This window comes from Gorilla gorilla, chromosome 7 (genome assembly GCF_029281585.2).
Source record: "Gorilla gorilla gorilla isolate KB3781 chromosome 7, NHGRI_mGorGor1-v2.1_pri, whole genome shotgun sequence".
Classification (NCBI taxonomy): domain Eukaryota; kingdom Metazoa; phylum Chordata; class Mammalia; order Primates; family Hominidae; genus Gorilla; species Gorilla gorilla.
In genome coordinates this window covers 131,364,077-131,391,218 of record NC_073231.2, presented here as the reverse complement: position 1 = coordinate 131,391,218, position 27,142 = coordinate 131,364,077, and the positions used below count along the sequence as shown (strand labels likewise).

The 27,142-nt window shown below is 43.5% G+C and overlaps 1 long non-coding RNA gene across 1 annotated transcript in view; it reads right to left on the bottom strand.

Moving 5' to 3' along the window:
• Positions 1-17,861: 17,861 nt before the first annotated feature.
• The window catches only part of LOC134759037 (uncharacterized), a 76,623-nt gene continuing 67,342 nt past the window's right edge, over positions 17,862-27,142 (bottom strand). The window contains exons 3-4 of the long non-coding RNA XR_010134893.1: positions 20,154-20,336; positions 17,862-20,045 (exon numbers count right to left, since the gene is read on the bottom strand). This is a non-coding gene — a long non-coding RNA (uncharacterized lncRNA). The remainder of the gene's footprint in view (positions 20,046-20,153; positions 20,337-27,142) is intronic.

Sequence of the window (27,142 nt, the reverse complement as noted above, 5' to 3'; positions counted from 1 at the left end):
GAAAATGATACATAAAAAAACTATTGAAGGTAATTACCTGTGAGAAGTAGAATTGGGGTGTGCAATGGAAAAACATTACTCTTCATTGGCATGTCCTTTGCTTTTGCAGTTTTACCATGTGCATGTGTTCTTTCCATAATAAAAAATTAGGCTGGGCATGGTAGCTCAAACCTGTAATTCCAGCTCTTTGGGAGGCTGAGGCAGGAGAATCACTCAATGTCAGGAGCTCAAGACCAGCCTAGGTAACATAGCAATACCCCATCTCTACAAAAAAATTAAAAATAAAAAAATCAGCCCAGCATGGTGGGGCACAGGTATAGTCCTAGCAGCTTGGGAGGCTGAGGTAAGAGGATAGCCTGAGCCCAGGAGTTTGAGGCTACATTGAGCTGTAATTGTACCACCGAACTCCAGCCTGGGCAACAGTGCAAGAACCTGCCTATTAAAAAATTAATTTACAGGTTTAGTCACCAATAAATTAGCTCTATTAATTAATTTTAATAAAATTTGTGTCATAAATGCTAAGTCCACTTATTAATAATTCAACTAACAATGAATAACGGTTTCTCATGCCCCAAGCAAGTGCCAGGTGTTGGGATTATGTATGTCCACAAAAGAAAATAAGACTGAGACTTACCTTCCAATAGCCCATCACCAGGTGGAAGAGTCAGCCAAATAAATGTTCACAACAGCAAAAATTAGTGCCATGCAAGAGAATCACTTGAACCCAGGAGGTGGAGGTTGTAGTGAACCAAGATCACACCACTGCACTCCAGCCTGGGTGACAGAGCAAGACTCCATCTCAGGGGGAAAATAAATTAGTGCCATGATTGAGGAAAGCCCTGAAAACTGTGGAACCATGAAGGAGGGTACTTAATATAGATCATAGATTGAAGGAGGCTTTCGGACGGAAGTGTTATTTGCAGTGGGTTTTGAGGGATGAATAGAAGTTAATCACAAACAAGGAAGGAAGAGAGATTAGGTGGCATAAAGAACAAAACACATCAAGCACTTGGGACAATATGGAAAGGTAGGTAGTAGTTTAAGTATAAGAAAACACATACCTTGAATACTTATTATTTAATATGCTTTCCTAATGAAATACTACACAACCACTATAAAGGAAAAAGTGAATCTATCTGAACCAAGAGTCAGTTTGCCAAAGTGGTTAGGATTGTGAGTTTTGGAGCCAGATGTTGGATCTGGTTCAGATCCTGTCTTCACCACTAACTAGCTGCCTCATGTTCCTTAACTTTTCTATGCCTAATATCCTCCCCACAAAATGAGAATAATGAAAGTACATTCTTCATAGGGTTCTAGTGAGTATTGGAATGAAATGATGAATGCAAAGTCCTTATCCCAGTGTCTGCTACAAACGAAACATTCAGTGGTGATAGTTATACTCACATGGACTGATATCAAGGTATATTAAGAAAAGGAGGGGAAACTGCTTTTTATATTTATCATAGGATCTCATTCCAGCAAGCAGGGGCTTTGCTGTCTTGTTCTCCAATATGTACCCCTCAGTACATAGTTGGCATCCAATAAATAACTATTGAATAAAAGAATTCCTGTAAAAGAAAATTACATATGTCATTTGCTAATTAGGATATACATAGGTAAAGAAACTGAAATGATATATACCAAGCTGTTAACAGGTAGTATCTCTGGAATGGCAAGATTATAAAGAATTCATCCTTCCTAAAGCATACTTTTCTCTAACAAACTTTTTAGAGGAAGGCTGATTTTCTTAAAATCGGGAGAAAGCAATAAAATTTGAATATAAAACAAGAAAAAAGTAAACATTTTAATTGATTATTGTGACCATGACAGTCAATTCATGGATATTTTAAAGAATTTGTCTTCAGTCAACTGGTTGAGAAAATGTAGTCATTAACTACATAACTTGAATTTCAATTTTCTTAATTGAAAATCATGTCGTAGAATAAGTTCAGTCATTGCCCTAATCTGTTCACCTCTCTTTGGTGGTACCTTCCCAATACTCTCTGGGCTTGGCCCTGTGACTTGTTTTGGCCAATGGAAAAGCCACAAACAAGACCAAATTACAGGCTTGGAAAGCAATGACCACTGAGGGTCTTGGAACCCTGCCGTCATGTGAACAGCCCAGGCTGGCCTGCTGGGTGATAAGAAACATGTGGTCTACTCCCACCAAGAGCCAAGAGCCAGCCAATCCCCAGACATGTGAGTGAGGCCACCTGAGATCAGACACCCCTGAGCCAGCTGCAGACATATGAGCAGCCCCAGCCAAGATCATCCAAGCCCAACATAGACCAGAGAGCTGCCCGGCAAAATCAAGGACTAAAGAGGTAGCTGTTATTTCAGGCCACTAAGTTTTAGGTAGTTTATGGTTCATTACACAACAATAGTTAACAAATACAAATTTCATTAGTCACATGGCTCCTAAACAATGTGCTCAACTGTGATATGATTTTTCAAATGGAAAAATAAAAAGGTAAAAATCCTGCAGAAAAATCAAAACCAACGATTTGCAAAGGACCATTTTTTAAAATGAAAAGTAGATCAAAATTGAGGGCTGATTTTTGAGAAGGACAGCAGACACTAATAAGAACATTATAAGGGCTTTAGCTTTCTGACCACAGGAACGGCCAAAGCTCACCCCGGCACAATACATATTGGACTTCCTTATGAGATGATACAACATGTAGTAATAAGTGATTGATTAAATTTCTTGAAGCATTCATATATCTTGACAATGAAGCCACTCCATAAAAATCATCCTGAACTTTTCTTTTTGGACATTCCTGAGGCATGAAGAGGCAGCATCAATGCACTACCAGAAACACTCCTCTCCCAGGTGGGCCCCCACATTCACCCACATCACCTCATTTGTCCTCACAGAAGTCCTGAAGGTAGTTGTGGTTATTCCAACTTAAAACAGAGGCAATGAAGCACAGAGAAGTTAAGGGACTTGCCTAAAGTCACACAGCTCATAAGTGGCAGAGCTGGACTATAAGCCCAGGTCTTCTGTATCCTTATCTCTCACCTGTATCTCTTCACTGCACAATCTCTGATAGACTTTTAAATTGGTGAAGTTAGATGGTTTTACAGTGAGCATTTACTCTCTCCTGCTCAGTCCTCTGATTTTAAGACCAAATAATAATAGCTAACATTCACATAGCATCTGCTGAACACCAGGTACTGTTCTAAGCAGTTTGTGTATAGAAATTCACTTAATTCTTAACACAAGCCTATGAAGTAGATACTTTTATTATCCCCATTTGACTAATGAAGGAACAAAGGCATACAGAGATAAGTGAGGTGACCAAGATCGCAGACCAAGTGAGTGACAGAGCCACATGATTCAAACCTGGGAGAGGGAACTCCAAAATCAAGTCTCCTAAATAAATTAAGCTACACTGCATCAAGACCTATAACCTGATTGGCCCAGGATACAGGACTTTCAGTGCTAAAGCCAGGACAGTCCCAGACAAACTGAAACAGTTGGTCACCCTGGCTGGACAGACATTACAAATCAGCAAGTCTTGGGCCACATCCAGCTTTCTGTTTAGACCACACTGTATTTTGAAATACAATTGAGCCAACATTTTAAAATCAGAAGGCATCATGCTAACAGCTGTATTTTTGGCATTTCTTGAAAAGTTGGATGATCTGGTCCCTGGGTGTGCGTGTGTTCAGTCATGGGGGCAGTCAGTGGCAGCTCAGTAGCCACTGGTCTCTGTCGTCCTGGCAATAGTCCTCCATCCTCTGCAGCCCCTCCCATCATACCACGTGTTCACATGCACTGACCCCAGCCTGTTTGGCTCATCTCTGCACCTGACCGGACACTGTGTGCATTTGAGTGTGGAACCCAGAACATCAGCATCATCCTGACTCACTAGGGCAAGCCCTCCCCACCTTTCCTGCACCTTTGAATCACCTGGGGAGCTTTGAAGGCGCCCGGGACACACCTCAGCCCAGTGAAATCAGAATCTCTGGGAGTGGGTCTCAGACATCACAATGTTTTAAAACTCCCCAGATTACAATGTGCAGCCAAGTTTGCAGGGCTTCTCCAACTTCAGTGTGCACAGGAATCATCAGCAGATCTTGTTAGAATGCAGATTCTGATTCAGTGGGTCAGGGTGCAGCCCGAGATTCTGCATTTCTAACAAGCTCCAAGCTGATGCCTGTGCTGCCCTTCCCAGGACCACACATCGAGAGGCAAGGGGCCAAAAGACAGCTCCTCATCAGCATGCGCCCTTCCCAGCCTCGCTGGCTGGCCTGGACAGCTCCTGTGTCCTTGGAAACTCATCAACGCTTCTAGCAGCAGAGGCCCAGAGAGGAGCATAAGCAGCCCAAGGTCACACAGGCCAGGAAAGGCACCCACATCTCTATTTCTTTCCACTGCACAGCACTGCCTCGCCTCCCCTAATGAGCAATTTCACCCACCCATCCAAACCCCAGCACATCCTGGCTCTGTTTGTGAGGAGAGGCCAGGATGAATTTCTCCGTGAAAAAGTCAGCCCTTGCAGAATCGGCGTCTGGACGTGGGTGGATGGTAGTGCTCTGTGGAAAGGGGTCCAGGGGAAGGTGGGGGAGGCAGCAAAGAGCCCAGACCGTAAAGTGCAGAGGCTGAGGAGGAGGGGGAGGCCAAAGGAGGGGCACCGGGACAGCCCCCTCCCCTTCCCCCCCAAGGAGGACGCCCCACGGTGCCTGAGTCAGAGGCCTGTGAGCTCAGCCCCAGGGTGCTGGGTTGGGAGGTGAGTCAGAGGGTGTGTGATGGAGTGAATTTCTCCCCAGCCAAATATGGGGCTCTGCTGTGCTTGGTCTTGCCATGCGCACTGCCAGAGGCTGAAAGCTATGTCTGCTCCACATGACAGCAAGGTCCCTGATGAAAAGGGGAAACTATTCCACCCTCCGCTCGCCCCTCTCCCGCTCCCTGGCCAGTGGGTGGCACTTTGTGTTGCACTGAGTACCTTGTAAACTCCTCCACGTCCCATCTGTTCACCCCAAGTCATTCAACAGAGCACAAAATAGAGAAGTAATAAGAACATATTTTGAAATGGAAGTTTGATCCTAACAGGGTCCTGCTGGGCTGCCCTGCACCAACAGCCCTGGGAAGGAAAGAGACAACATCCCACTCTTCTCTGGATCCCCCAGTGCCACACGCGAAGTGTGGGACATGGTAGACATGATTAGCTAATAACTGGGCTGGACGCAGTGGCTCATGCCTGTAATCCCAGCAATTTGAGAGGTTGAGGAGGGCAGATCACTTGAGGTCAGGAGTTCGAGTCCAGCCTGGCCAACACGGTGAACTCCAGTCTCTCTTTTATTTTTATTTTTATTTTTTTTCGTGAAACCCTATCTCTACTAAAAATACAACAGAGCAAGACTGCGTCTTAAAAAAAAAGTCTTTAAAAGACAGTAATAATAATAACTATGTCATTGGGTGTGTGTTATGTCTTTATCTGACAGTAGACTTAATTCCTTGAAGAAATAACAACTTACATAGCACACCTTATATGCCAGGCACTATTCTAAAAATCTTCTCATATTAGCTCTTTTACTATGAGGATTAACTTATTCATACTCACAACAGAACAGCCCTAAGAGGACAGTGCTATTATTATTCCCATTTTACAGATGAGGAAACTGAGTCACAGAGAGGTTAAGTCATTTGCCCAGGGTCATATAGGCAGTAAATGGTAGAATCAGGATTCTACCCCCAACAGCTCGGCCTCAAATCCTGCGCTCTTAACAGTATTTGATTCATGTCTGTGTCTCTGATCCCCAGCACACTGCCTGGCCTGCTAGGTAGTGATAACTATTTGTTGACTAAATGAGTAGAATTATTAACATGCTAGTTATCGTGTGTGTTTATATGTGTTTGTCTCTCCCACTAGACTTGAACTTCTTGAAGAAAGTATTGATCTTGCCAGTGCCTCCCAACGCACTTAATAAATGCTTTAAGAGTGAATATGTTAAAGAATGGATGTTTCCAAACCCCAGTTGTTTGCTGTGTGAACCAGACTACCTACACCGTTGAATGGGGTGTTTGGAGTTTATTCAGATGTCCAGAAAGAGACGGTGTGGCCAAGTGTAGGGCCAGCTTCTTGGCTTTGTGACCTGGTCAGTTGCACAGAGTCCCTGCTTAGAAAGGCCCCACACTTGGTTTAATGTTCTGCTATAATCATCTTGAATTTCTTAATAATTTTTTAACAAGAGGCCTCACGTTTTCATTTTGCACTGGGCCTCGCAAAGGATGAAGCCTGTCCTGCCAAGGGTGAAGACAGCTCCTAAGGAAGCGACACCAGGAGCCCCATGTCTGTGGCCCCCGGGAGTGAAGCCTTGGCTGTGGGTAACATTCAGACAGTGTGGCCCAGGCTCAGTGACCCCAGCCCAGATGTGGCTCCTAAGAGGTCATTTGGATCTCATCACTCCTGACCCAAGAGCTGTCCCTGAGGCACTGCTGGACTTCCCAGACTCCAGTGGCTTCAGACTCTCGGCCAGCCCAGGCTCTACACAGATGACGCCTTCTGTGGTAGGGCTTGGACCATAGCTGAGTGCTCGGCTGAGCACTTTATTTTACTTGATGCTCATAACCGCTACCCTCTGAGATAGGTTTTATTGGCCCGGTTTTAGGCACCTGGGGTTCCAAAAGGCCCAAGGTCACAAATGAATAAGAGGCAAGATGAAGTGCAAATAAATGATTCCAAGACCCTTGTTCCTCACCACGGGCCCCTACTGCCCCCTCACTGTTTTAGGCAGGCCCTCTTTCTCTCTGTTTAGAAAGTGCTTCACCCTCTTCTCAAATCCTGTCTTCCCCACTTACCTCTTTTCCAGCCATACAGCCGGGAGTGGGAAAATCAGGGTTCCAAGTCAGCCTTGGGTTATCTGCTCTTAACCATATTTATTTGCTATACTTTTTTGAGCATGGCTTGGATATCTCAACTCACAGAAAGATGGACCACAAAAGAACTTTAGCCTCCACTTCTTCATCTGTAAAATGGGATCAATAAAAAGAAGCACAGCACAGACTCACCTGGATTAAATGTAGTAACACATGTCGAAGTGCTTTTTAACCCTCCAGAGGTCTAAACACATTGGCCCGTCATGGGTCAGCAGAGAATTGAACCAAGATGCATCCCTATGAATCACGGGGATTTCTCCTGCATTGTCTTCAGATCCTGAGTCTCTCACTTCTTAGCTGTGTGACTTTGGGCAAACCACTTACCTTTCTGAGTCTTAGATTTCTCGTCTGCAAATTGGGAAGTGGGGTTGATGACAACAGACGTTCGGCAGTGTGGTTATGGGGTACTTGGCAGAGTGGTCATGAACTGGTGAATGGTATTTGTCACAGGAAAACTCTAGTGCACACCAGATTTCCTTTAAAGCAGCAAGCCCCTGGTCAGCATCTTGCCCTTGAAGCACCTTTCTTGGATGTTTTCTCCCCAATCAAGATGCACCACGTTTCCAGAACATGACCGAGTACTGTACTAGCAAGTCCTAAGTTAGCCAATTCTCTAAATCAGCTTTGAAAATCTCTCAGCTTGAAATGCAAATTAAAACCACAATGTGATATCATCTTATACCATCAGAATAGCTGTTATTTAAAAGTCTAAAAATATCAGATGTTGGCAAGGATGCCGAAAAAAGGGGAATGCTTGTACACTATTGGTGAGAATGTAAATTAGTATAACCTTTATGGAAAACAGTATGAGATTTCTCAAAGAACTAAAAATAGAACTACCATTCCATCCAACAATCCCACTACTATCTACCCAAAGGGAAAGAAAGCAATATATCAAAAAGACACCTGCACCTGCATGTTTATCATAGCACTATTCACAATAGCAAAGATATGGAATCACCCTAAGTGTGCATCAGTGGAGAACTGGATAAAGAAAATGTGGTGTATATACACCATGGAATACTATTCAGCCACAAAAAAGAACAAGGTCAGCATGGATGGAACTGGAGACCATTGTCCTACATGAAATAACTCAGAAACAGAAAGTCAAATACCACATTGTTCTCACTTATAAGTGGGAGCTAAGCAATGGGTACACACGTGGACTTAGAGTAGAATAATAGACATTGGAGACTCCAAAAGGTAGGAGGGTAGAAGGGGGGTCAAGGATTGAAAAAATGTCTATTGGGTACAATGTTCACTTTTCAGGTGATGGGTACAGTAAAAGCCCAGACTTCACCATTACTCAATATATGCATGTAAGAAACCTGCACTTGCACCTCCCAAATACATAAAAATAAAAACTAAAATAAAATCTCTCAGCTTGCCCAAACCCTGAAGTGCAGCTGTGCGATCTCATCTCACTGCAACCTCCACCTCCCGGGTTCAAGCAATTCTCCTGACTCAGCCTCCCAAGTAGCTGGGATTACAGGCACGCGCCACCATGCCCGGCTAATTTTTTGTATTTTTAGTAGAGACGAGGTTCTATCATTTTGGCAAGGCTGGTCTCGAACTCCTGACCTCCAGTGATCCATCTGCCTCGGCATCCCAAAGTGCTGGAATTACAGGTGTGAGCCACCATGCCCGGCCTCCGATGTCTTCTTCTCCCTTTGTCTTCCCTTCCCATCAGGCTGGCTGGCCTGTCATGGTTGTAACTCACTGGTGGTGGCCTTATAACTCCACTTCTGCCCCCACTTCTTCTTTACCCCCATAACCGATCTGGAACTTTTTCTTCTCACTTTTTTAATCTTTGCAAAAGAAGGAGCAGATTGAGGGCCTAACAGAATGCAGTAGAGAGTCCATTTAGAGTTGCAAATTCCCCGTTCCCTGCTCAACTCTCTCCCTCAACCATTTTTCAAAGGAAGGAAAAGGTGAACGCATCCAAAACACACATCCCAGCTCCACATGTGCTAACTCTGTGACCTTGGGCAAGATACAGAAGGTCTCTAAAGTACAGATGACTGGGAACAATCAAAGTGCCTATCTGGTAGGGCTAGAGTGAGGATTAAACGTGATAATCCAGGCCAGAGTCTAGTCTAGTTCCTGACACATAGTAAATAACAAATGTAACCATCTTGTTATATGAAATCAGTTCCAAATTGAGAAATGTACATCACTGTTTTATTTGATCCATGATGTTGTTAATCTACTTTTTCATCACTGTAACAAATAAAAACTATGAGCACATTGACATAAGTCAACTGATGATGACATTTCAACAGGCCTGGGTGCTGCCCACTAATTGTTCCACCATATGTTTGGTTGTGGTGTTTTTTTTGTTTTTTTTTCTTTGCTTTTTTTTTTATCTCTAGACGGAGTCTTGCTCTGTCACCCAGTCTGGAGTGCAGTGAGTGACCCAATCTCGGCTCACTGCAACCTCCACCTCCCAGGTTCAAGCAATTCTCCTGCCTCAGCCTCCCAAATAGCTGGGATTGCAGGTGCCTGCCACCACACCCGGCTAATTTTTGCATTTTTAGTAGAGACGAGGTTTTACCATGTTGGCCAGGCTGGTCTCGAACTCCTGACCTCATGATCCACCCAGCCTCCCAAAATGCTGGGATTACAGGCGTGAGCGACCGTGCCTGGCCATACTTTTTTTTTTTTTTTAATTCCTATCAGCACTTTGCCTCTTTCACTAAAATTTTTAAAAATTAAAAAACTTACTCTCTATAGACTTTTGATGTCTTAAATGTGTTAAACTCTGGTTTCTTTCATGATAACTTTAATTATTTAAAAGCCTGTGTAATCATTCTTCACAAAACGTGCTGAGAGCTCACACATCAAGCCAAATGGTAGGACAGATAATGTTGGTATTAAATGACAGGAAACTTCATCACCACAGACAATACATGAGGGGACATCTGGGATCAATATGGAGACAGGATACAAGTCTATCTCAGCTTAAGACCCTGAACATGATTTGAAATTCAGAACATAAGAAATAGCTACACTGTATCAAACAAAATATGCCTTCAAAGTACAGAAAGTTCAGGGCCAATTTACAAAGTGTAAAGATTCCGGATAACAGACTTTTGAAGGCTGGAGTTCAATAGCATTCTGTTTTCAGATTCATTGTGCTGCCAGGAAAACTGAGCAGGGGGAAAGAGGACTTTCTAATTCTATTAGGAAAAAAACCTGAAATTTTTCAGAAAATATGAGAGAAATAATATTGCAATTACAGATTTAGAAGTGATTTATAGTAAACTACCGGGGGGAAGTATCACCTACACAGCCAAATAAAATGAAGGAAATAGAAAAGATTTTTTTTAAAAAAAGAGTAGTTTAAAACAGGGGCCAGGCTGGGCACAGTGGCTCCTACCTGTAATCCCAGCACTTTGGGAGGCCAAGGCAGAAGGATTGCTTGAGCCCAGGAGTTCAGGACTAGCCTGGGCAACATAGCAAGACCTAGACTCTACAAAATTATTTTTAAAAAAATAAACTAGTCAGTGGCACACACCTGTGGTGCCACTTACTCAGGAGGACAAGGTGGGAGGATCGCTTGAACCCAGGAGGTGAGGCATCAGTGAGCCATGATTGTACCTGTGCACTCCAGCCTGGGCAACAGAACAAGATCCTGTCTCAGAAAATAAGAAAAAATTAAAATAAAACAAGAGACAAATTTTGACCCACAGGCCACAGTGGCCAACTACTTGTTTTTGTAAATAAAGTTTTATTGTCATACAACCATGCTCGCTCATTTATATATTGTCTCTGACTGCTTTTGCATTACTTTCAATGGTAGAGGTGTACTTATGACAGAGACTTTGTGGCCCACAAAAGCTAAAATATTTACTATCTGGTACTTTACAGAAAACTGTTGTGAGCCCTTGGTTTAATACATGAATCTGTTTTCTGGAAACCAAAACAATATTTAGAAGTATGTTTAAAATTAGAGTGGACAACGAAAGAAGAGAAAAACTTCATTTGTTCATTCCACAAATAGTTAATGAGAACCTACTGTGTGCCAGGGACCGTATAGCTGTGCAAAAGTAAACAGACAAAAGTATGGGCCCTCACAGAACCTACCCAGACTGAGGAGTTTACTAGTTGATCACTATAAAAGAACACATATTTTAAAAGTGAAATCTGGCTGGGCGCAGTGGCTCATGCCTATAATCCCAGCACTTTGGGAGGCCGAGGCAGGTGGATCACCTGAGGTCAGGAGTTCGAGACCAGCCTGGCCAACACGGCGAAACCCCGTCTTTACTGAAAATACAAAAATTAGCTGGGTGTGGTGGTGGGCACCTGTAATCCCAGCTACTCAGGAGGCTGAGGCAGGAGAATCACTTGAACCCAGGAGGTGGAGGTTGCAGTGAGCCGGGGTCGCTCCATTGCACTCCAGCCTGGGCAACAGAGTGAGACTCTGTCTAAAAAAAAAAAAAAAAAAAAAAAAAATGAAATCTTTAAATGAACAATGAAGAATGAAATGTTTCAAGGCGTAAAGAATGAGATCAGTGTTTCCTCAGCTTAGTCAATAATATGTGATGAGCCAACCGACAATGAAAGAACACTTGTCGACTTGCGCAAAAGAGATCCAAGAAGACCTCAAAGCAAGGCATAAACAAAGAAAGGCTGAAAGGTCTCTCATCAAGGTTGAAGGAAAAACCAGGACCAGTTGGCACAGGGTTGCAGCATGGAATTGATTTGAATCAAATTATTGGCCAGGTCTATCATAATGTTGCTACCCAGAGTAGAAAGCTTACCGGATTCGCAGTGAAGCTGATGAAAACAGAGCTAACCATTTCACACATACATGGTTACACCTGGGTTTAGGAGTCAGTAGTAATAAGCTTTGGTTTGTGAGTGAGGAAATAAAAGCATTTCCAAGAGCTCTCAATATTATCAATCCACGCATTGAAGAAAGGGCTGATGGTGTTTTAAAACATTTCTATGCAGAGTGAAGATCAGCACACAAGAAGCTGTGTTGCTTGTTGAAAATGTCTTTGAGCTATCGATGATGTGTCCACTTGGGTTTAACTCCCTGATACGGTTAGGCTTTGTGTCCCCATGCAAATCTCATCTTGAATTGTAATCCCCATAATCCCCACATGTCCAAGGAGAGACCTGGTGGGAGGTGACTATATCATGGTGGGGCAGTTTCCCCCATGCTGTTCTCATAATAGTGAGTGAGTTCTCACAAAATTTGATGGTTTTATAAGTGTCTGACAGTTCCTTCACACACTTGCTCTCTCTTGCCTGTCGCCATCTAAGACGGTGCCTCTTCCCCTTCCGCCATGATTGTAAATTTCCTGAGGCCTCCCCAGCCATGCAGAACCATGAGCCATGAAGAACGCTTCCCTTTATAAATTACCCAGTCTTGGCAGTGTGAGAATGAACTAATACACTCCCTTACAAAGATCAGTGAAAATAGAAAATGGCATGAAATAATGTTTAAAAGACCAAGTGTCTATTTGTTGAGCAGAGCACTGAGTCTAATTTCCAAATTTGAATTTATCCTGTGTTTAAAATGTGTCACACATTAAGAATTTCAGGAATTCTTTCAAATGAGCTTCAGAATGAATTATCTATATTCACTAGCTTTTTTTTTCTTCATTATCTATCATCTCAGTAAAATGATAAACATTTCAAAACTATTTAGGACAGAGTAGAAGACTCATGCCAAAAAATAATCACTGAAGGTTTCATAGTTAAGAAATCATACTTGCAAATGAATACCTAAAAATCATGGAAAAAAAACAAATCTTAGGGGCTTAGATAGCCTTTCTTTTTCTTTCAGAAAACAATATAACAAATAATGTTAATTACTAAGGATTGGATTCTTAGTTACTGAAATTCAATCATATTTTAAGAGCACGGGCACAAAAATATACAAATTCTGAGATTTTTGTATCTGTATATACATAGATATGTACATATATGAAACACACCACTAAGTGAAACAACAAGCAAATATTTTCAAGAATATTCGCTGGGCACGGTGACCCAGGCCTGTAATCCCAGCACTTTGGGAGGCCAAGGCGAGCAGATCACTTGAGGTCAGGAGTTTGAGACCAGCCTGGCCAACATGGTGAAACTTCGTCTCTACTAAAAATACAAAAATTAGCCAGTTGTGGTGGCAGGTGCCTATAATCCCAGCTACTTGGAAGGCTGAGGCAGGGGAATTGCTTAAACCCAGGAGACGGAGGTTGCAGTGAGCCAAGATTGTGCCACTGCACTCCAGTCTCCACAGAGCAAGACTCCATCTCAAAAAAAAAAAAAAAAAAAAAAAAGAGTATAGATGAACATATGGTGTAATATGGCCCCATAACTTCATAAGGATTATGCAAAATTTAGTTCCCTTACAACCACATCAATGTAACCAATATGGGATTATTCCACATGGTCTTCACAAAAGTGTTGCCGGTATCTTGAGCCACTGCATTTTGCTTCAATCCTGCCAATTGCTAGAGCTAGCAGGAATGTTTGTTCCTATTCTGTAGCATCTAAAAACATACTGTGCAGTGCACTTGCCCATGATGGCTGTTAAGAATGACCTGATCATCAAACGGATAGACCTTGAAGGAAGGCACCAGTGGCATTTGAAGAAGTTGACCATGCAAGATGAGAGACAGGTGGTGTTTTATGGATCCAGTCTCACCTATAAGAATGACCTACACCTGTTGATAGATTGTCATGGATGATATTCCAATCCGAACTCTAAGTTCTAAGGCATGCTACCCTGATAACAATTGGACACTGTTTCTGGGAGAGGATGGTGGCATAATGGAAATTATCAAGTTGTTTTTATAAACATATTCCGCACATTCTGAGATTTTTTTCCAACCCCCATTTGAAAGCTGTTGCTCTAAACCTCCTTACTTGCTTAGTCAAGGTCCCCTCATACAGAAATCTGCCAATAACAAGATGAAGGAATCTGGGTCCCCGACAAACATCCTATCAGGCTCCACGTTTGCTGTGCATAAAGGGTTATTACAAAATCCCATTTTGTAGATGACAAAACTGAGGTTCAGAAAGGCTGAGTCACTGCACCTCTGGTTTCCCAAGTCACCCTCAGGGAATGGCCTCTTTGCCACTCAAAGTGCAGAGATTTATGCAAGGTGTTGTTTATTTACTCAAAGGCCATCGGCCTTCTAAGCAGGCCCACATGTGACCGGCATGTTTACAGGCCCTGGAGTTCTTGGGAACCCGAGGTATTACCAGGCTGTATCTTCACAGGGTGGCTAGAGGGTGCCACCTCCCAAACCATGACACCTGCCTGTCTCCTCCTCCACTCTGGACTGCCACACACCCCTTCCAGCCAACATGAGTTCCTCACAGTTCCTGAAACCATCTGTGCTCTCTCTTACCATCAGCTCCTTCTGATTCCATTCCATTGCCCAGACCTCTCCTCCCAAACTCTCCTCGGCCTGGGGGTGCCACTTCTCACCCTTCAGGCTTCAGCATAGTCTCATTTCTTCCAGGAAGTCCTCCTTGCACCCATTCCTCAACACCTGGATTGGGAACCCACTCTTTTTGCTCTTGTAGCGTCCTGTGTTTCCTCCAGTAGAACTGCACTGAATTATAATTGATTTGGTTGGATGACAAGGTGGTATAGCACAGTGGTTAAAGGCTTGGGCTGTGCAGCCAGTTTGCCTGGGTTTAAGTCTTGGCTCTGTCTCTTACTAGCTCTGTGACCTACAGCAAGTTGCTTAACCTCTCTGTGTCCCTGTCTCTCCCTCTATAAAATAATAATACAACCAACCTTTACTGTGATGATGAAAGGCACTTAAAGCAATGCCTGACACATAGCAAGTGTCTGATTTTTATTATTACGGTCATCAGCTGTTCTCATGTCCCTTCCTTCACTAGACTAAGTTTGTGATTGCATAGATCCTGTCTTAATTATCTCTTAGCACAGCATCTGGCAGACAGTAAGTGCACAGTAAATATTTGTGGAATGCATGAATGAGCAATAGAAGCCACAGTCTCTGCTAAACCCCCTGCCTACAGCTGGCTTTCTCTAGCAGCCACCTAGATTTCCATAGACTGGGGGCCCTGCAGCTGAGCTGATTTGCTCAGAGAAGATACTCATGAGGCAGAAAAGCCTTGCCTGTGCTGTTCCCAGTGCTGAGCTCTCCCTCCAAACACAACTGTTCATCCCATCAGAGTTGTACAACTCCAGGCGATGCAGCTTTGCAGGGACTACTCCTTGTCTGGCTGGGATGTTGACCTGTTTTCATGGAACTGCACTTCCCCCACTGAAAGGTCCAGGAGTGGAGGCTTAGCTGATGGCTCACTGGCTGCTCTATGGTCCGTGAAACCTCCCCTCATCGTGGTCTGGCTGTGCCCCACAGCCCGGTGCTGCCTGCCCCTGCTCTCCACCTGCTATGGCCAGCTCTGCCTTCATCTCGATCTCAAAGGCCACCCCTCCAGAGCTTATACAGAGTACTCTTGAGTGGAAATCATTTCTCTCCATTCTGAACCCGCCCAGCCCTTTATCCACCCTTGTCTCTTCAGCTCTTGGAGTCTTAATCTCCTTATCTGTGAAATAGATACCAGTGCCTCCTTCAAAGGGAGGTTGTGAAAACCAAGTGACTCAAGCAATGCTTCATATCATAAGTATTTGCTCATTTACTAGTTTGGAAGTTCTTAAAGCCAGAGATTCTCTGTTTCATCACTATATGCCCCTCGTTCTCAGCACGGCCCCTGACTCATCACAAGCATTCAATAAATACTTGCTCAATAGAGCAGTCAATCAAAAAACCAGTCAACAAACCAATAAATGATGGCAACATAGCAATATCCTACAGTTGTAATACAGAAAGTAACTGTCTTTGAGGATGTTCATTATTTGTTTTGTTTTCTTTTTTCTTTTTGATTGTTTTTAAACTAGTAATGGCCAAACCAAGTCAATTATCTCTTTCCTGGGAGGTGAATTCATAGCACATAGTGAATTCAAAATTTCATTTATTTTGAATTGAAATCAATGGCCAGAGAACTTGGACTTTGGTAAAGAAACTCTGAAAATCATCCTGGCAGTGGTTTTCGGAAATAAGTGGGGGCTAATCATTCTCCCCAACTTGTAATATGGGCCTTGGCTACCATCAGCCACCTCCTTCAACCTGTGACCTCATCCTGGGCCCTTCCCGCCCTAACATCCACATGTCACCACCTGTACCCAAGGTCACCAAACTAAGTGATCGTCACTTACTCTTCTTAACAAATGAAACCTCGTTTTCCCACAGAATCCTCTAGAAACCCAAGGGGCAAGCCTAGAGAATTCCATGCTTGGGAGGTGGGGGCAAGGATCACTACCTGATTTCTTATAAGCCCTTGGCACAGGGAAACAGGAGGATATGCCTGCTTTGGGGTGTCAGTGGTATTCAGGGAGGCCTGGTACTTTCACTGGATCCAAGTCCCCACCCTTCTTTCTCTTGCCCATTCCCTGAGCCCTGGGGAAGAAGCCCAAACTCCCTACAAGGTGGTGCTGGCAAGAAATTGCCCCATCCTCCTTATCGGACCTACTTGGCTGCCCGATCCAGACCCGTCCCTTGTACAGTCACAGGTGAGGCTCCGCCAAGGCAGTTGCAACTTGCTCAGGTGAAGCAAACTGACTCACCTGAAAGGTGAGGGTGAGCCAAAACCAGGACACCCAGGAAAGCCCACAGCAGGTCAGTTTGGAAGCAGAATGCTGAGGAGGGACCATGGGAGGCCTGGGCTGCCCAGTCAATGACCCACTCTGCAGGATGGCCCTGCAGCCAGCTCCAGGCAGGGACTTCAGCCTCTCTTTCTCCTCCTCCCACCTCTGACTCTCCTCCCACGGCACTTGCCACAGTGGGATGGCTGCTCAGACAACGCCTGATGACAGATGGATATGCACAGCACCATAATTCATCCGTCTAAGATGCTGGTGATTGTAAGATGCAGCATTATTTTACATACCTCTAAGAAAGAAAAACATGTTACCTACCCAATTATGACACATGGATTTTGATTACACAGAATGTGTATTTCGCACTTACTGAAAGCTTTTTTAGTTTTATTTAGAACGGGTTTTTACTCTATATCAGCTTCATGCATGCATGAAAAGGAAAATAGAAATGAGGTAAGTTGTTTAAGGTATTCCTAAAACTTAGTCACATTCAGAATCCAGCTCCTCTGAGTCACTTTTTGACTCAGAGCTGTCTATGTGCAACGTTTTCCCCACAACGCCACCCTCTGAGCCATCTGGACCCAGGGATGATCACAGGAAGGATGCAGTACTTCTTCACAGAGTGTTTTGCTCTTGCTCTTGTCTTGGGGTTTTCTTCCAAGCTACTGACATTATTCTGCCAGATTAATTGTGCAGACAATGAAAACTACATCATGAATGCCTCCTTCCCAAGAGTGACTATTAGATGTATCCCATTTTCAGAGATGAAAGAAAATGAATGTGCATTTAACTTGATAAGATATGGCATAATAGTGACAGCTAACAGGTATTGAACAGCTAAAACATCCCAGGGACTGTGCTAAGTACACACCCTATATATGTTATCTTATTCCATCTGCTCTCTGAGGTAGATAATAACATGAGCTAACCTTATGTCATGCTTACTTTTTGCCAGACACTGTTTAAGTACCTTGTATATATTAACACATTTAATCTTCCCAGTGGCCCTATAAAGTAAATAATATTCCTATTTTGCAGATGAAGATGACGACAATAAGCTACTTGCACAAGATTAACACAGTCAGTGGAAAACTGGGATTTGAATTCAGAAGTTCAGTACTAGAGTCTACGCTTAACCACGACACCATTTGTGCTGGTAATGTGCCCATTATACAGATAAGGGAACTGAGGCTTACAAGAAATAAATCCCTGCCCAAGGATACACAGCACAAGGGCCAACAGCCAAATCAACATCTGATTGGAAAGCCCGTGTTGTCTCCCATTTTGCTATGCCATGTAGAGGAGACAAAAGGGCAAATATCAAATTCAGATATTTAGATTGAATTCTGTAATTCAGAATCCAATGTGGCATCGTACTGAAAAAAATTAACTCACTTTTTTTCTTGCAAAGATGCAGGTAGTACAATTTTCTTATAGGAATCTGAAGGATGTCTCATTCATCTGTTCATTTATTCACTGAATAACTATTTTTGAAATGCCTATTATGAGCGAGGCCCTGATCTAGGTGCTTCAAGGAGCTTACAATGTAGCTGAAATAATAGACTTCGGACAAGTGATTAAAGTGTGACCAAGGGGGAAATACTATTTACGACTGCAAATGACTGGAACCCCACTGCCACTGAGGAAGATGGTTTAGGAAGGAAGCAGAGATGCAGAAAGTGGAGGGAAGATGGCAGCCAAGCTACTTGTTGGGCAGTTGGAGAATCTCGAAAACAATGACATTCAACCAACTCAAAATTAATGTATTTGCATTCTCATCATGTAACTCCCTCCATATCCATAAACCTTTCATAAAATTTGCTACACATACAATGACCTTGAGTAAAGGCTTTTAACGGAAATCGAGAAAAGAAGTTGAGGTCCTCATCTGTGTGAATATGGGGGTGGGAAAGAGCATATATAAGAAGGACCGAGCGTAATTTGGGGGATCAGAGAAGCCTGCTGCATTGGCATAAACATTCTGACTTTGCTGACCTGCTAACCCTCACTTGTCCACAGTTCTGAAATCCTCATCTGTCTTGGTCCTTGTTGAAAACCCAGAGCCTTGAATGATGTCAGACACATAACAGGTGCTCAGTAAATATTTTTTGATTGCCTGACTACATGAATGATCTCAGCAGCCCTTCAAAATCTCTCCCACTTGTGTTTCTCTAACCCTCCCCGATGTACCCTCAGAGCCTGGCACATAGTAAGTGCTTAATAAAGAGCCCTTGACTGACAAAAACCTTTCTCCACAGTTTAGATAATCTCCTTGAACTGGCTTCCAGTGAAATTACTAGATCAAAGAGAACGGAGACAGGTAAGGCCTTGGATGTGATACCAAACTCCTCATCAAAAGGAGTGCAGAGTGCATCCTGGTCATAGCATTGTAGGAGAGCACCTAGAACAATTTCTAATGTTCTTGCCAATACCTTCTTCACTTGCCCTCCACAAGGAGCTAAGGCAGCTAAGACCCACTCACCTTGAGCTCACCCTTGACCACAGTCCCTTGCTTTAGACATCACACCTGGACCACTGCCAGAGTCTTCACACTGAACTCCTTGTACCTGCTCTGATCTCTCTTAGTAACCAGCATGTTCTTTGCAAAGAGCAAAATTTGAACACATACCCTTCTGTAGCTATTTCTTTCTCCCAAACCTCTCCTATCAGTGGGCTGGATTCTCCTGACTTTTCATCAACTCTTCCCATCCATTTCCTCTTCTTCCTCTCTATTCCACTCCCAACCCCGAATGCAGCTCTAAATAAGGCCCAGGTCTATCTGACTCCAAAACCTACTGTTAACTAACATTAATGAACCTTTTGTGCCCCTTATAAATTAAATCATGTTAATGATTCATTGGGTATATTTTTATTGGACTACCATGGTGTACAGGATTTCCAGAATCCAGATGACATAGGTATTTCTTAAGCATGTACTATGTGCTAGGCATTGACTGGACTGGTCACATTCACATATTGTCTCATTTAATTCTCATCGCAGCCCTACAAGGCTGACAAGGACACAGAGGCTCAGAGAGTGAAATAAAGAGGAGAAATGTCCCCAGTGGGAATGAAGGACAAATAAGAGCTTTTGGTCCAACTCTCCAGACTCCCAGTCTTGTGTGTTCAGTACTTATTGAACACCTAAACTTAAGTATTATACCATGGATCAAGATAAAAGGCAACTGTACTATCTCCTTTTGGCCTTACAGCATTGTATGTTGGAAAGTTCTTTCAGGTGTCTAATCTAAATTCCTTTTGCTGCAACTCAAACCCATTCCCACCCTTCCATCCCCACCCCCATCCTTAGATAAGTACAAAAACAACAATTGCAGATGAGATTACCAAACTTCTCCTCTCATGGCTTCTGTCTTCAGTTGCCTCACAGTCCTGAGATAAGCCCCACAGAACAGGCTTCCTATCTCCCTGGGTGTTGCCTCCACCCAGCGTCACTCCTCAGCCCCTGGCCAGAGCCAGAGAAGACCAATCGCTTCAGGGGAGTCTTTTCTGAGGGGGAAGGGAAGAAAGATACAGAAAGCTGAAAGCTTCTCCCAGCTGACCACTTATTGGGAGGTGGCCACAGGTGACATCTTGTGGGAAAACGTGTTTCCTCACCTGAGAGGCTCCCTAGATTAGGAAACAGTAATGACAGGCCAATGAACTTGCCCTTGCCCCCCGTAGTTCCCTAGAAGGCCCCGCTAGATAGATACACAGCATTCCTCTTCAGTGGTTTATCAGACGAGACAAGGTCAGCCACAACCCTCCTATGGAACTTGAAGATGACTGCATCTAGGTCCCCTAGAATACAGAATAGGCTTAGTAAATGTTTGATGACTAAATGATTTTTAAGAGTGAGAGAAAGCGTAAATGAATTAGCATGTGATTAAATGGATCAATTTAGTGAGTGAATAAATAGAAAAGTATGAATCAGAGTTAGTAAACAAATGAGTTTGTAAAAGAATAAACTTCTAAGTGACTAAATGAATGAATAAATGAGAGGAGGAAAGAGTAACAAAATTATTAAATGGGTACATGATTGAGCACGTGAAAAAAATAATGCATGAATATGTGAGTCAATTAAATGAGTGTGTGGACAATGGATGGATGGATGGATGATGAACACATTCACGACTTCTTAGAGAAAGGCTAGAGCGCTAAGTTGTGGACTCTAGTGAGGCCAATAACTAGGTCTGTTTTAGTCCTTGCATTATGCCCATCCCCTAGTACAGTGCCCTATGCATGCTAAGAATTCTGATAGGTATTTGCTAATGAATAAACAGAAGGATAAATAGACATCCTCCTGGTTGCAATAGACAATACATGGTACTAAAATCTTCACTGGAGTGCAGTGGCACAATCACAGCTCACTGCAGCCTTGACCTCCTGGGCTCAAAGTATCCTCAAACCTCACCCTCTGAGTAGCTGGGACTACAAGCACATGCCACCATGTCTGGCTAATTTTTACATTTTTTATAGAGACAGTGTTTGCCATGTTAACCAGGCTGGTCTTGAACTCCCAGGCTCAAGTGATCTGCCTGCCTCAGCCTCCCAAAGTGCTGGGATTATCGGGATGCTCATAGTATCCAGGTGCCTTTGTGCAATATTCAAACTGTACCACCAGACACAGAGTCCCAAGAGACAGATGGGGTGATAATAGAGATAGACAAGGAGGAAATGTTCACTTTACATTTCAGACTCAGCCTGGATGCCATTCCACACCTTTGTCTTATGGAGTCAAACAGATGTGGATTCAAATTCAAGCTTCATTGTCTACCCCATGATTCCTGTCTTTCTCTTTCTCGTGACTCTTTCCAGAGGAAACAGACTTCCACACCACAATCCTGATCAAAGCATCTCCTGCCATCTTGACAGAATCATAGCTGTCGTCAAAGATGTTCCTGTGTCCCAGGAAGGGGAACATCACACACCGGGGTGTGTCGCGGGGTAGGGGGAAGGGGGTAGGGATAGCATTAGGAGATATACCTAATGTAAATGATGAGTTAATGGGTGCCACACACCAACATGGCACATGTATACATATGTAACAAACCTGCACATTGTGCACATGTACCCTAGAACTTAAAGTATAATTAAAAAAAAAAAAAAAAGATGTTCCCATGTCCTTCTGTTGGCCAGGCTCGGGCTGTTTCCAAGCAAAGCAAGCTTTCAGGCCTAAGCCTCTGCCATCAAGGAGCTGGGTGCTGAGAAGTGATTCCCTGGAGGCACTGTTTACAGCAAACAGCCCACACTTCCTTTGGAGACAAGTCAGAGGGTTCACCTGCTCTGCCCATTTGTTATGTGGCCTTGGGGAAGTCACTTAACCCTGCTGGTCCTCCAGGCTGTAAAAGTATTAGGACCAACCAGATGGCCTTTCTGGTCTAATGGGGAGAGCACAGGACTGAGAGTCAGCACATCCATACAGACTCCTTGTTAGTTTTGCGATCTTGGGTCCAGTCCTGATTCCCTGAGCCTCAGTTTTCTTACCTGTAAAATGAGAATAATAATTTCCCCTCCCCTGGGTTATAGAGAAGCAAAGGGGTGTAGAGGAACTTTAAGAGACCTCTAAGGTATACAGAGGCCAGGCTGGATTGTTGTGGTCTGAGACGCCTGTCATCAATGAAACCTTCAGCTTGGCTTTGGTCTCTAGAACTTAAAACCCACATAGTGCATCAAGACGGTTACTTGGTCTTGGGTTGCTTTTGCTTTGAGGGCTTTTTTTCTTGTTTGAATAAACTTTTTTTTTAAGTTAGAACCATTTTTTCATTTAATTGTCCTTCAACTGAAGAACATTTATTGAACACCTAGCACACGCCAGGTCCTGCTCAGGGCATGAGAAAACCAGATTGTCATAACAAGTAGCATTACCTGAAGGCAATTGCCATACAGCAGGTAAGACTATGAATATTTTATATGCAGGAGGTCACATCATCCTCATAACACCCAATAAGGGAGCTATTCTTATTATACCCATTTGTCAGATGATAAAACTGAGGTAAGAAAGATATCACGGTTTTTTTGGCCAATGATGTTATCAGTCTGTCATATATCAGTGATGAAGTTCCATGGATGTGAAGAACAAGTAGTAGGGATAACAAGAGGATATTTTTTTTCATCACTACCTATTAACACATACATCTTCCCCTCTAGATGTTAATCTCCTGGAGTAACATATTAACCCTGATATGCCATCTCTTAAGTTGTTTAATTCTTATAATAACTCATTGAAATTGGATCATTTTCCCTCTTTTTACAACTGAGGAAACTGAGGCTTAATAAGATTAGGTGGCTTGCACAAGGCCACGTGGCTGTATGAAGAGGCATGTTTGGGGCCAGATCTGCTTGACCTCAGAGTTTATGCCTGCGGCACCACATCTCACCCTTTCCTGCATCCACATGTCTAATAACCAACAGAGTGGGGTGGCAGAGATTGACACGGCCCAATGTCCATTCTCTCCTTCCTTAATTAAACTGGAAATTATGGCTGGTCACATGGTCATTTGAAATAAAGACTACATTCCCCAGACTTCCCTTATAGGTGGGTATGGCTTGAAACTAAATTCTGGCCAGAAAGATACTAGCAGTGGTGCACATAGCAACCTTCAAGAACCTTCTCTAAGACAGGGGTCCCCAACCCCAGGCCACAGACCAATACCAATCTGTGGCTTGTTAGGAACCAGGCTGCACAACAGGAGGTGAGTGGCAGAGAAAAGGAGAGAAGCTTCATCTGTATTTATAGCCACTCCCCATCACTCACATTATTGCCTGAGCTCCGCCTCCTGTCAGATCATCGGTGGCATTAGATTCTCGTAGGAGCATGAACTCTATTGTGAACTGCACATGTGAGGGATCTAGATTGCACGCTCCTTGTGAGAATCTAGGCCAGGCGCGGTGGCTCACGCCTGTAATCCCAGCACTTTGGGAGGCCGAGATGGGCGAATCACGAGGTCAAGAGATCAAGACCATCCTGGCCAACACAGTGAAACCTCATCTCTACTAAAAACACAAAAATTAGCTGGGCATGGTGGCATGCGCCTGTAATCCCAGCTACTCAGGAGGCTGAGGCAGGAGAATCGTTTGAACCCGGAAGGCAGAGGTTGCAGTGAGCCAAGATCACGCTACTGTACTCCAGCCTGGGCAACAGAGCAAGACTCTGTCCAAAAAAAAAAAAAAAAAAAAAAGAGAGAGAGAGAATCTAATGCCTGATGATCTGTCATGGTCTCCCATCACCCCCAGATAGGGCCATCTAGTTGCAAGAAGACAAGCTCGGGGCTCCCACTGATTCTACAGTTTGGTGAGTTGTATAATTATTTCAATATATATTACAATGTAACTGATATGATTTGGCTGTATCCCCACCCAAATCTCATCTTGAATTATAGCTCCCACAATTCCCAGGTGTTATGGAAGGGATCCAGTGGGAAGTAATTGAGTCATGGGGGCGGGTCTTTCTCATGCTGTTCTTGTGATAGTGAATACGTCTCATGAGATCTGATGGTTTTATAAGGGGGAGTTTCCCTGCACAAGCTCTCACTTTGCCTGCTGCCATCCATCTAAGACATGACTTGCTCCTCTATCCCTTCTGCCATGATTGTGAGGCCTCCCCAGCCATGTGGAACTGTAAGTCCATTAAACCTCTTTCTTGTATAAATTACCCAGTCTCAGGTATGTCTTTATTAGCAGCATGAAAATAGACTAATAGAGTAACAATAATAGAAATAAAGTGGACAATAAACATAATGTGCTTGAATCATTCAAAACCATCCCCTTCCCCAATCCATGGAAAAATTGTCTTCCACAAAACCAGTGCCTGGTGCCAAAAATGTTGGGGACTGCTGCTCTAAGAGGCAGCTGACTCAAGTCCCTACTCCTTCCATCTGCTGTGTGATGCATGGAGGTGCTGGCTGGAATACCACTTTGCCCCATGAGGGGACCAGGCATGCCAGGCAGAGCAACAAAATAGAAAGAACCTGGGTACCTAGGGATTTCACAGATCAGAGATGCCCTGCCTGACCTGAACTACCTATATCCAGACTAACATGAGAGAGAAATTCCCATATTGTGTAAGTCACTGTTCCTGGAGTTTTACCTTTATTCACAGATGAATTAATCCCAACTGAGAGTGAGTGTGAAGAGTTGGCTTTGGTTTTCTATGCTCCCTGTTATAGAATTCTACAAACTCTTGCCCTGGGGCTTGCAATACCTCCCACTACAGTCGGTGGAATGTACCTCCCTGGCCTATTGATGATGGGCCTGGTGGTGTGAAGAGCTTTGGGAAATGAAATAATAGCCGATTTGATTGGACCAGGGCCTTTAATGTCTCTGCATGATTTTGCTTTACCTTTACCTCTTGCACTTCTTTAATCTACCATAAGATGATAATGTCCCGGGCAGCCCCTGCTCCTTCAGCTTAAGCTCAGAATAAAGACATAGAAAGAGAAAGAAATTCAACTAGAGGCCTGAGTCGAGCCCGCCTGGCCAAGGCAAAGCTAGATCAGCTGAAGTACAGCCAATCCACAGACCTGCAAGTGGGAAAAATAAACATATGCTATTGTAATGCCACTGAAATTTTGAAGGATTGCTTTTTTCTACAGCATCGTTTTATAGTTAATATAGCAGTTAATCAATACCTTATTCATTGAGTTCCTATGATATACAAGCACGGTGCAAGGCGTTATGGATACAGTGGTGAATATGGATGTCCCTGCCCTTATGCAAGACACTGTGGAGTCATGATCAAAACAACATGGGCAGAACTGGCTTCAAATCCCAACTCCACCACTTCCTAGCCAGTGACTTCCAGCGACTGATTTAACCTCAGTCTCTGGCCTCCCAGGGTTGTCATGAGGAATAAATGAGATCAAATGTGTAAAGCTCCAGTACAGTTACACAATAAGTACTCAGTAAGGGGTAATATTAGTAATAACCAATAGCTTTGCTCAAAGAGAATAGCCACTTATACATGCAGGGAAATCAGACCTACTTTAACACATTCCTCTTCTCCATCAACACAATGATAGCCATGCCTACCAGGTTTTCCAAGGCAGTCCCAGTCATACTACCCTTTTCCATCATTCTCAAGAGTCTGGCTGAACTCTCCATGACTGTGCCGCTTATGGAGCTGCCATCCTTAATGGGCTTGCCCTGGACCACACAAGCACCAGTCACTTTTTCTTCCTCATTAGTCCCCTGGCCTGTGGGTCTGCACTCTGCTGCCTGAACTTCCAGGTAGCAAATAGACCCAGGGAGAAACAGCTTATTCACTCAAGGTCACCTCACAAGGCAGCCTCAGAACAAGGGTTATAAAACTATCAAGAGAGGAAAGGAGGGAAGGTGAGGAAGCTATGAGAGATGGTGCCTGAATCAACTGGCATTTGGTCAATTGCTCTGTAGCAAGTGATTTCTGCAGAATTAGATTAGTCATGCAGACACCTGTCTCCTTCAGAAACAACTGCAAATATGAAATCACTTTTTTAAGTCAACACATGTGATATGTATAATTAGGTGCACATGCATATCTATGGACCCAGAGAAAGACAGCAGAGATAAGACAAAGGGAAAAAAACAAGAAGATAACAAGGTTTCAATCCGGTGGATTGCATCAGAAAATATAAATAATACCCCCTTCCCCCAAAAATGATTTATGAAAGTAGCAGCCCAGTTATTTGAAAATTGGGGTCATGCTCTTTTCTGATAAATCCAATGACCTTCTTTTTATTTCACTTTTGTGCAAATAAATTTTTTCCTTTCTGAAAATTTTCTATTGCTATTTTGCTTATATAGCAAAGATTTTAGGCAGTCACCTATATATTTTTTATTTTACTTTTCCTCTTTCATCTTTGTTCTCTCTCGCTCTTTCCTTTTGATTAATGTATTTGTTTTTAATTGTATATCTTTAAGGTGCAATGATCACCTCTCAGTGGCCAAATTTTTCAGCCCCTCCTCAGGCCTTTCCCTCCTTGGCCTCTGCTATGCCAGGCCCTGCTGGGCACCATCTCTCCTGCAACAACCACCCCAGTCCTTGCTTCCCTTGGCTTCATGATGTCACTCTCTCCGGGGTCATCTGCCACCTCTCTGACCACGCTCTCTCACTCTGTCTTTTAGATGATCCTTTTCCACCCTCACCTGAAATGTTGCTATTTCTCTTGGTTCCTCTCTGGACCTTGCTTCCATCTCTCCCACAACTCTGCGCTTGTGCTGCTGCCTCCCACTCTCTCCCCACTGGAATGTCAAATCTGTTCAGGGCTTGACTTGGCTTACACTCTCACCACTCTAGAAATGGTTCCCAAGTTTTTATCCAACACCAAGTGACTCTTCTGAGCCATGCACACAGCTCCCACTGTTTCTTCTCCTAACTCAGGGGTCAGCACATTTTTTTCTGTACAGAAACAAATCGTACATTTCTAGGTTTTGCGAACCATCAGTGCCAATCACAATTGTTCCACTCTGCCATTGGGGCACAAAAGCAGCCACAGACATTAGTAACTGAATGAGCATGCCTGCATCCCCATAAAACATCAGTTACAAAAACAAATGGTGGCTCTAATTCTGCCTCCAAAGAAGAATTGATGGTTGTGATCAGTGAGTATTCCTCCAGCTGAATAAAG